General features: G+C 33.3%; 2 long non-coding RNA genes across 2 annotated transcripts; both read right to left on the bottom strand.

The window, feature by feature from the left end:
- Positions 1 to 8,641: 8,641 nt before the first annotated feature.
- Positions 8,642 to 9,205, bottom strand: LOC143544519 (uncharacterized). The gene is made up of 3 exons (XR_013137266.1): positions 9,146 to 9,205; positions 8,886 to 9,047; positions 8,642 to 8,786 (listed from the first exon to the last, which is right to left on the bottom strand). It is a non-coding gene; the product is annotated as an uncharacterized LOC143544519 (long non-coding RNA).
- Positions 9,206 to 10,400: 1,195 nt separating this feature from the next.
- Positions 10,401 to 11,744, bottom strand: LOC143544518 (uncharacterized). The gene is made up of 3 exons (XR_013137265.1): positions 11,587 to 11,744; positions 11,375 to 11,495; positions 10,401 to 10,473 (listed from the first exon to the last, which is right to left on the bottom strand). It is a non-coding gene; the product is annotated as an uncharacterized LOC143544518 (long non-coding RNA).
- Positions 11,745 to 11,951: the final 207 nt, after the last annotated feature.

Raw genomic sequence — 11,951 nt, 5'->3', positions numbered from 1 at the left:
AGCCTTAAGAAATGGATCAACTATCCAAGGATTTATCTTCTTGGGAGATGATGAGGAGGTGACAACCGAAGTTGTTTGAGTGCGAGTTAAGCTTTTAGTCGAGGACGGCTGAACATCATGACCTAAACCTCTTAGACGAGGACCACCACTAGAATGAAAACGAGTGAAACTTATAATTGAATAAACTTCTATTATTTTTTTTGTTGCTTTATTATTTAACTAATATATTTATTGAATAATAAAATATTAAATAAATGAAAAAAAATGACTTAAGTTATAATTGCAATTTGTTAAAACCACTACACTTTATCTAAAAGGGGCTTTAGTAAATTTATTTTTGCCATCACAAAACCACTACATAATAAGTCTTTAACAACACGCTTGCCAGTTGCCACTTGGCTAGATGACTCTAGTGGCTCATTTTACAGCTTTAATGACAGCTTGTTGGTCGAAAAAAACTGAAATGGTCATATTGTAAGTTTTAGAGGGGTTATTATGTAAAATTAAAAAAAATGCTTTAAGTGTTTGTAAATGAAGCTTTTCAAATAGTATGCTAATTATATCCTATCGTTTTCATTTGTTTTTTCTTTTTCGGTAAATTACAAGTTGACCAGTGTCTCAGTAATAAGCTGCTTCTTTTTTTCCTTTTTTGTTTATAACTTCTTAAATGATGATGACATGCTTATTTTCGTCTACTTCCATTGTAAGTTCTATTTAATACGAAGTTGTGTGTAATAATATACAAGTCACCTAACCATAGACGAATAATTCATTGAAGCTCTTATAGTTTTTTTCCCCCTTTTTTGTGTGTGTGTGTTTTTTTTACCATCACAACTGGGTTATTTTATTCTTTTATAGTGTTTTACGTTTTGGTTTAATTTTGTTTATGTATGTTTTAACGTGCCGCAACTTTTTATTGTTGTTTTTTACGGTTTAACGGACCTGCCGCAACATCTAGATCCGAATACCTAGTTATTTTATGAAGCAGTATGTGGCATAACTGTTTTTCCTTTCAATTCTTACCTTCTTTTATTTTTTAACAAAATTTGTTAAATTGTGTTATATCTAGTTTATTTTGTGTTTTACTAGAAATGTATCACGGACTGACTTATACTTGATCTAATATAAATTTCTTTTTGTCTTGAAGTACAAATTTGACCACCATCCGAAATGAAAATATAAATTTTCAAGTTTCAAGGGCTACCAAATTAGTAAGCTATTAAGTCATTTTAATGTTTTAGCTTTGGTGATGGTAAAACATAAATATAATATTCAAATTATATAAATAAAACTGTATTTATAAATAATAAAGCTGTTAAATTTTCAATGTCACGTGCTAACATTTAAATCATCTCATTGGTGACGTTAAAAAATAAATATAATATCAAAATATATAAATATAAATGTATCTATGAATAAGATGTCAATACAACTTGATAAAATTTTTATATTCAGATATTGATACGTATGTGTGGATATACGTATTAACTTATTAAATTGTAAATTATGAGATATTTAAGTAAAATTAGGGAAGAGTAAAAGAAAATAAAAGAAGGCCGTCTATGTCGAATTGTTTATTCATACAAATAAAATACTACTAGTTAATTACATGTATAAACGGTGTTTCATGTAAAACAAATATAGAAAATACCATGGTTGGATAAAAAGTCGTTGTCTGTTTGCTCAACTTTTTTCTTGCATTTGTTAATTGTAAAATAAAAGCACATTTTATGTTACAAGCTGTCTTCCACATTAGACCATTCAACAACTCTACCTATTCGTCCACATACGGACTATCGTTTTTCTTGTTTCATTAATAGTAAAACCAGACACTAATGTTGTTCAATATTGCGCTTGAAACAGAGACGTGACAGGAATTTGGTCAGTATCGATTCGGTTACTATAGTGCCGGTACGATACTGACACTTGTTGTAACAACTGAAAGAGAAAACCTAAATAGTAAAGTCATAATATGCTCTTAAGGATATCAAAACATGTCTGGTTTGTTTATCATCTTATAGAATTACACACAACAATTTTCACATTATTAATATTAGTTAAATAAAGAATACATGAAAATACAACATAAGAAGCTATGTGTACATACTAAGAAAGAAAATCTACAAAAATCAAACTAACCAGCACATAATCAGTCAATCAGTTGCCTAAGTCACGCTAACATTTTCAAGATACATAGACACGATTGTTAGCAGGTCAAAATCTTAATTAAGTACACACAGTACTCCATCTATCCTCAAAGGACCCAACATTTGACTTGGTGTCAAACCCCGACCAAGACGGAAACGTCGGGACGCAACCGATTGTTCATCGCACACGACACTATTAAGTGACAATATTTAATCAACTCATTTAAATTCATAAAAACACAAAGAGTCACATAACTTGTTCATACAATAACCGAATTCAAATCATAATAAATAATATATTGTTCGTTTTGCTAATATCCTAATAGTCTTGATAACGTTTTTTCTTCAAGTCCTCGAGTCAACCTAAAGTCAAACCTGTAACATTGCATAAATAGAATTTGTCAACACAAAGGTTGGTGAGCAATTTCATAGTTTTTGAATAATAGATATATAATATGAATCCACAACTTGTAGACAAAACAATAAATAATAGCAACAATTTAGATAAATGAAATCGTTAATAAGAATACATTAACGACACCTTTCTATAAGGGGATGCCAAATATACTCGGATTTTGTATGAAATCGTTAATAAGAACACATTAACGACACCTTTCTATAAGGGGATGCCAGATATACTCGGATTTTGCGAATCAACCATCCAAAAGCGGTAAACACATTAACACTTAAGCATATAAGCATATAACACCAAATCGAGCATTTATTTAAGTAAAGTATACAATAAAGTTTGTGGTTTAAGACTCAAGTATAAATCATTTGGATTTGAATAAGTTTGCAATGTCACCCCCAAAATATAAAAGAGTGAAAACGGGGGATGAAAGTACTCACATTCAAGTAATAAACTTGAAAGATTTGATGATTTGGAGATTAACCGGAACGATGAGTTTAACGAACGAAGCCTAAATGAGAAGAAGTCTTGTATTAGAAAAGTTGTCTTGGAACTCTTTAAATGAAAATAAATGATAAGAAATGTAAACAATTTAAAGTTTAAGGTTTAAAATGTAAATATTTAAGAAATTATAATAATAGTCCTTTAAAAATGTATGTTTGCTCGAAACTGGGTTAAAGTATCTAGCCCTTAATTTTACTCAACCTATGTTAAGTAATAAGGTGGGTAAAAATGCAAGAAAGCAAGTCCCTTTATAATATAGATACTAAAACGGGTTTTAACGAGTGTTTGGGTGGTCGGTTCGGGTCTTGGTGACTTGGCCAAACCCAAAGTTAACTTTCCAAAATAATAAATGTATGAGATAACTCAATAAATCTTAAAGAGACTTAACCAAGTATGTAGTTCTATTGTTTTAGAACTAACAACGTCCGTTAAGCGAGTGTTCGGTTTAATCGGTCCAAACTTTGTTATAAGATCAAGTGGGATTCAACATTCCGAGTACTTTGTGAAAATAATTAAAATCAGTTTATAAAGTATTTTTAAAGAAATATATAAGCTTTAATGGTTAAAAACACACTTGTGTGTCTTAAGCGAGTAAACTTGGTTTAGTTAGGTTTGGTTCGGTTTTTATCTTGGAATAAGGCCAAGAATGGTTACCACATGTCCAAACATCATAGAACTTGTAAAATAATTTATAAATAATAATACCAAAGTTTTACATACAAAAAGTCAACAACAAAGTCTTTAAACGAAAGTTCGGTTTCCGGTTCGGATCTTGTTTCGGGATAAGACCGAGGTTAGATTCTACAAACCCATAACCATGGAACTAATTAAAATGATTTTAGAAACTCAAATCTTACATAAAACATGTTTATACAACTATTTAAACAAACTAGTAAACAAGAGTTCGGCTTCCGGTTTGGAGCTACTTACGGAATAACCGAGGCTAGTCTCTACAAACCCATAACCATGGAACTTAAAATGTAAAATAGAACTAAGATGAGCAGAAGTTAAACAAGTATAACAAGTTAGATGGTTAGATGCGGAAAATATATAATCAAGGACTACTACAAGTCCTCCATGTAGCTTTGTCTTATGGGGACACTTAACCGACCGAGACCGGAGAAATGCCCGCCGAAGGTACAAAGGGTGCTATTATATATATGTTGTATAACAATCTTCAAGTATTAATAAGTGTTAACAAGTTGATTATGATGTAAAACTATGGTCAGTTTGACTTTGGAAAGTCAAACTGCCAAAAAATATGAAGAACACCTTTGAATGCTTGAGGATTAGGTGAGAAAGAGATGAATGGGCAGTGATTAATGAAGGGGATAGGGGTGTATATATAGGGTGGGTTGAAAGGGTCAAGCATAGGGTTAAATATCAAGGTTTGCATGCAAAAGGGGGGTCAAGACAAGTCACAAAACAACAAAAAAAAAAGATGAAGCTGCTGGTCTACTGCTGGTTCGCTGCGAGTCGGTTCGTGTCCGGAAGTTCGTTTTTGATGTATTTTGAGCGTTTTAAGTCCGTTTTCGAATTCGTAAAAGGGGTTTTTCAAATTAGACAAGCGGGAATGTTTTAGTAACATAAAATCCAATATTTTATATATTTGAAATGTTCGGGATATAAATCGGGTCGGTTTACAACATAAAAACAAATACAAAATAAATACAATTTGACCCGAAATCAAGGGATGTCACACTTGGCATATAGGCAAAACCACAACCAGTTTTTCCAATATTTTGTCAACATTAATGTTAAAGGGCAGATTGCAAACGACCTCATGCCAAAAATGAAGGATAATTGGCTTAGAAGGTTGCACAATTAAAAACACGTAGTTCGAGATGGTGAGGTAGTGTGTCCTTGTCAATGTATCCAATTTTGAACCAGTCACTTGAATTCACTAGAAACATTCTTCTGGTGCAAATATCACTTTATACCTTGGTGAATTGTCAAGTCCCAGATCGATAATCAAACACGAAGTAAACGACTAACTCTCGTTTATATTAATCAGAAAATATAACTCAAAAAACTGATTACAACTCTCAAACCCTAACTCGGTTTGACTCTTGATGAACCCTAACTTGGTTGCACCAACTTCTCTTATTCTAATGTCTAACCATAACTCGGCTTATATATACTAACCAAACTTGCTAGTCAAGACATTACCAAATATAATAAACCCTAATAATTCTTGGGTTGGGCTTTACACTTGGGCCAAACAACAATTGTGCCAACAATCACCCCCCCCCCCAAATTGTTGTATCCGACTCACCCAACTCACCCCCTAATTTCCTACTCAAAATTGGCGGATCTTCAACTTCAAGCTTGTCATCTTTTTCTTGATTCTCCCGAGGCTTGTCTTGATCTCTTGCAATGTTCTTTGGGCTCCACTTGGCTTGAAGTAACACTTGCTTCGTTTGATCATTACTCGTCTTCCCTTGGGCTTGAATCTCTTTCTTGACCATACGTTTAGTTTCTTGAACAATCTTCTTTGGACTTTGAATTTTGAAACTTGGATCTTTGATTGGAATCTGACTCGTAACCGGCTTGTCTTCTTTCAGTCCAACACTTTGAAGATCTCGACCTGCAAAATTCTTCATTCCAATGCTATTTCGTTTACCGGGACTTGCTATCTTGAGGCTAATCTTGTATAATCGGTCCTTGGTCCTTGTCACCTTCATCAAAAGCTTACATGTATCATCTTTAATGGTTAGCAAATCATGTTTCATGTGAATCTCGCATCCACCTTCCGTTGCTTGACCAAGATTTATGATATTGCATTGTAGGCTCGGGATGTAGTAGACATCGGTTAACAGGCGCTGCTCCCCCGTTTTCCCTTCAATTAAAAATGACCCTTTTCCCCGAATATCACCGTTCCCGTTTCTTGTTCATTCAATTCAAAAAAGTACGCTTTATTACCCGTCATATGATTCGATGCTCCGTTGTCGAGATACCAAACATCTTTCTCCATCAGCTTGGTTTCGAAACGCTTTGGAATCACACCGTCTTCATTTAGTAAAATTGTCTTTTGATCACCTTTTATCATAAACAAAATGGATCAAAGTTATCAACTTTGTTCAAATTACATTCTTCCTTTTTCTTCATACGTTCCGGGCACATAGCCGCAAAGTGACCAAACTCATCATAACGGTAACACTGAACTTGTGATATATCCTTTCTTCCCCTTTGACGATCATTGGTTCTTCTTTGTCCCTTATGACTTGGTCTTAATGCATTTGAAGATCTACATTGAGCTAGAATTGGTACCATTTGAAGATGTACATTGAGCTAGAATTGGTACTCCTCCTCAAGCCACCGCTCGCCGCCGACCGATTATCGATTTCTTGAACTTGGCTCTGATACCAATTCAAGTCCCAGATCGATAATCAAACACGAAGTAAACGACTAACTCTCGTTTATATTAATCAGAAAATATAACTCAAAAAACTGATTACAACTCTCAAACCCTAACTCGGTTTGACTCTTGATGAACCCTAACTTGGTTGCACCAACTTCTCTTATTCTAATGTCTAACCATAACTCGGCTTATATATACTAACCAAACTTGCTAGTCAAGACATTACCAAATATAATAAACCCTAATAATTCTTGGGTTGGGCTTTACACTTGGGCCAAACAACAATTATGCCAACAAATTGAATTTAATGCATTTGTAGATGTACATTGTGCTAGAATTGGTGCTAATGCCATCTTTAACTTAAAGGTCCTTCTTACCCTTTACATGCAGATGTGGATGAAGTATGCACTATTTTAATTTGTTGACATGGACAATTGGACATAATAAGTTGAATGATCAATTTATGGAAAAAAAAAAAGGTAACAGATAAATCTAAATCTAAATCTGTGGAAATGATATAGAATTGATCCAAATTCCTGGTCTGATATGGGTTTAGTGTTTTAGTTTGGATTTTAACGCTACAAATTGATTTTTTGTAAAATATGTGATTATGAATTTAAGAACAAAGGCAGGAGGTGCGAGATCAAGTATTGCATAAACAATAAAAAACTTAGTATGTTATGATCAATTATGAACTAGCTAATATGTAAACTGCATTTTCTTTTTGCATAGTTCAGTCATGTACAAATTTCTCAATTATTATTACGTACTCTGAAGTCTGATCTAATCTTTCTTAAAAAAAGAACCTTCATGATATACATATACAACTATGTATCTAGATTCTTTGTATGTATTTAGATCAGTAATTAAATGCCCAGTGATTCACCATCAGCTGTAATATGAAAGGAAACTAAAATCTTTCTCTACAGAAAACATAAACGTTTCTCATTTCTTTCTCCGAAAGCCAAAATTTTATTAGAAACCCCCAAACAGAAGCATGCAAGGGAAAACAACACACAAGAGAAATTAGATGATTACAAGAAAGAGAAGCCACATTGATCTTTCGAAATGATAGATTTGTGTTACGACCTATACTTTTGAACCCAAGGAGCACTACTACAAAAACAGCCAAAAGGTGCGGTGAATTTTGCCAAAAGGTGCGGTTCTAGGACCGCACCAAATAGATGCGAATCTTCAGATATAGGAAACGCACCTTTTAAAAAACCGCATCATCTAACCTGCATATTCACAGCCGCACCTTTTACATCCTAATCTGAACCACATCTTTTAGTCGCACCTTTTACATCCTAATATGAATAACTAAACCGCATCTTATAACATATAAACTAACCGCACCTTTTAGCTTAAATTCTTTTTTTTAATTATTTTCTGGAAACAACAATATACAAAACCAAACAATATATGCAGCTGCAAGCTGCATCTACATACACATATACACAATATTTTATAGATGCAAAACCAAATAATATATTTAAAAAAGGTTTCAAAATGTACAAAAATCATGTTTCAAGGTACCACAAATGCAATCCAAATACAAAAATCATGTTTCAAATATTCAGTTCAAAAAACTCTAACTTTCATCCTTGCAACCTAAAAGAGCCGTATTCAATCTTCATACTTGCAATGCAAATTCGAATCCGAGGTCTTCATACTTGCCTAACAAAACAACATATCCAAAGTCTTCATATATATGCATTTGAGTCAGAAGTTAATCAAACTCAAACCCTACTCATATATAAGCGAGTTTGTACTTTACGCTTTAGATATAGATGAACATAAAATAGTAGAATCCGGGATAACCTTGGGACGCTTTTAGAAAGTTCATGCCCAGCCCGCAAACAGTCAAACTCCAAACACCTTATTAATCCAATGATCCATTAAGTCTACGACCATAAAGTCAATTTCCTTATGAGAAGTAATCCCTCCTTTATTCCATAACTGAAACAAATAATAAAAGTATCTAAATGTACACAAATAAATAGAAAAGTTGATATTTTATATATTTATGCAAAAAACACTTGCCTTTTCAACAAAATTGTATTGAATGGTCTCCACAAATTCCCGCATGTGTTTAATGACTAGATAGCCGCATTCCCAACCTTCTTGTTGTTGGTTGCACTGCAATTAATTTACAATTAATTATTTTAAGCACCTGTAATAAGTAATAACTTGATATAAAAGTATAAAACATACATTCACCACTGTCCATGTAAATTTTCTCCCGAAACCGTTATCAGCTAGACCCGAAATGGTGTAGCTCTCCTCACTTTTCCCCCATTTTAAAGAATCAACAATATAGGCAGTTGAGGTGCCCGGTTCAAAGATAAAAAACGTCCAATGACCACTAAAAAGTAGAAATTATGAACAATTAAATATGTATGGGTATGACTATATGTATATGAATATATGTATGCGTATGTATTGACGAAAACGTATATATTACCTGTTAGCAAATGGTGCAAGAAAATATCTTTTGTTTCCATGATATTTGAATATTTCTTTGATGTGTTCCACAACAGCCTCCGAATTTGTGTCACATTCTGTACCTTTAATGCGGCTAGGATCAAGGAATGCGCATTCGGATTTGGGCAAAAGAAAAAAATACCTTGAATATATAGATATGAGATAAAAGTTAGTAATTAAGTAAATTATATCCAAATAACTAAATATGTTTTGTACCATATTTAAACAATAATGACTTACATTGTAAACGAATGTATAATGCTGAAATCAAGCCATTCCTTTGAAAATATTCTTAACAACTCTGAATATGGGATTGCATTTGCAACTCGTTTGGGGTACATCCCTTGAGGTGAAGAAATCCAAATGGAATGGCGTGTACCGACAAATTTGTGTAAATGATCAAACATAACTCGAATGATACCCGTTTTTTTCTTTAATTTCTCCATTATGGGTTCCAAATCAGGATCTTCCCACTTATCGTGTTCGGGATCATTTACTAGTGTAATTTGTGGTTTGGGCTCGGGTTCGGGTGCCCGTACGGTAGCATATGACGTGATTTGTTGCTGGTCCATGGATAATAACTAAATACAATTATAAAAACATTAGTACATATATAAAAATATATGTTTATATATATACAAATTGATATATAAACAAGTTTTTGAAAACTAACTGCGTTTAAAAACCCGTCTTTGAAAGGATATAGATTTTCCGTTTGATTTTGGTCGTCTTCATCAACCTAAAAACAAACTAATCGTTGAAAAATCGAACAAAGAAACAATATAAAGAAGAGTAAATGGGTCGGCTACCAAATGATAGGACGTCATGTGTTCGTCATGGAATTGTGATGAGCCATGATGTACTTCATCAACCTAAATTTACAAACAAATTGTTATAATATGAACAAATCAAACTAAATTAAAAAATAATTATTAGATTAAATGGCTCGACCTTCTGTGGACGGTAACTTGAAGTGTCCGAGGTATCATCATCATCTATTTGTGGCGAAGCATCCACTCTCGGGGCACTAGGTGAGCTAGGTGCCCCTTGGTTCGCAAGCTACAATTTAACAAAGAAAATATTATAGTAACTATTACTATATTGATATACTAAAATATATTTTAATATAAAAAATACCCTTATCGCATCTCTTGGCCATTGAACGATCTGGTCAACCATTTCTTCAACTCGTTTAAGTTCACTCGTCCTTGCCACTTTGTAGACTTTCAACGTCTTAAATTCATCAACGACATCATCCACCGTAACCTTGACACAACCCTCCATTATTGTTTTACAATGTAGAATTGTATCAGTGCTCGGCCAGACCATACCATCAGCCACTTTCTCTAGTGAATCACCCACTTTTAGTAACAACTCACAACTGGTGTGGCTCTGAAAAATCATTCAACATTTTTAATATATATAACATTTTAATATAGCAAATTATAAATATATTATCTTAATAGGTGGATAGTCGACTCGTGTATTAGGTCTCGCATCCACCTGTGGTACCAACACTTTATCATGATTCACATTCTGAAACAATCCACCATGAGCTTTTGTATAACCTATAAATACAATATAACAAGCAAATTAATTACAGATTATTATGCTATCTATGAATTCAAGCTCTCATAATGGCTTTGACGTTCAGAAAAGAAGAGCTAAATAAATTACAGATTTAATAATGATTTTGGTACTTGTAATTAGTTACAACAGAAATGCAGTTTCATGGGCAGGTTGCATTGGGTTTACTATTAGTTTTGGTAGGTCAAACTGGGCAGCCATTCAGTTCTGAAAATAGTAAAGCGGGTCACACTAGGCGGATTAACATTAAGGCTTTCCGGAAAAGAAGTCATTTATTTAGATCCACCCGTTCTAACCCACACCCATTTTGACCTGAACTCTTTCTAACATAAATCAAAATAACCTTTTCTTAAGCTGGCCCGTTCTGACCCGCACCCGTTTTGGCCCCGTTCCATCAGCACCATTTAAGAAGTTTTGTTTTGATATAAAAGGATTTTATTTTTGTGAATGTTATATAAGTATTACACTGCTAGAAAAAGCAACTTTCAAACAATACAAAAAGGATTTGAAAATATAGAATATGTGTACAGGATGCAAATCAAGTATATAACTGTAATAAATAGTAAACAAAGACTAGAATATGTAATCACATCAACTTTGGTCAATCTGACAAGTATCATAGTATTTTAATCCATCCATCAATATCACTTGTGTAAAAGTAGAAATCACTTTTTGCATACTCCTACACTCCCACATAAATAGTATAATACTATAAATCTATAACATGTAATCACCACGTAGTTCAACATTTCAGAAGCAGCAGAGAATACGAATATTAGAACAGTTTAGTGACATCTAAGGCAATCCTGTCAAAGTAACATCTAAAAAAGATTACAAATAATAATAATGCAGACCTTTGAAGGAAAAACACACAGTCATTACCGATAATCTGGGATAAGGTCCTTGATCGTCCCCCATGCTCGGGTCCAATAACTCGAACTAGCGGGTCTTCCTTATTTTTAGAATAGCTCCCATCCGCTATCATACTTTTCTCCACTCGTTTCTATAAAAAAGATACGCTTAAACATTCGGCTATAATAATTACAAATCAAACTAAATTCATTTTCATATAATTAAATAACATAATCATTTACCAAAGTGCCGGCCTTCTCAATTGCAACATCATCAAGTGAATACAACTTGGTCTCTTTGTCTTTTGTTGCGTGACCCATTATAAATAACTTTGAACGTTTGTTTAGTATTCCTTTAAGTACGGAGTAGCTTGATTCAAGTTGAGGCCATACAGTTTTCATCTTCCTTCTCATACCACTCCATCCATCGTGCCCTACATGAAGTTTGTGTTTTTTCTTGGCATTGTTAGCTTTAGCTTTCTCTTTTATTTCCTTCACACAATCAACAAATTGTTATTAACTCAAAATTACTAATAATAATAAACAGCTCAAAAATACATGATATTCCTCACTTGTCCTTTGTTTATAGAACTCCTCCCAGTCCTCAA

This window comes from Bidens hawaiensis, unplaced genomic scaffold (genome assembly GCF_021521415.1).
Source record: "Bidens hawaiensis isolate Kalapana, Puna unplaced genomic scaffold, B.hawaiensis_p1.1 tig00013614_1, whole genome shotgun sequence".
Taxonomy (NCBI): Eukaryota; Viridiplantae; Streptophyta; class Magnoliopsida; order Asterales; family Asteraceae; genus Bidens; species Bidens hawaiensis.
This window is presented reverse-complemented; position numbering and strand designations above follow the sequence as displayed.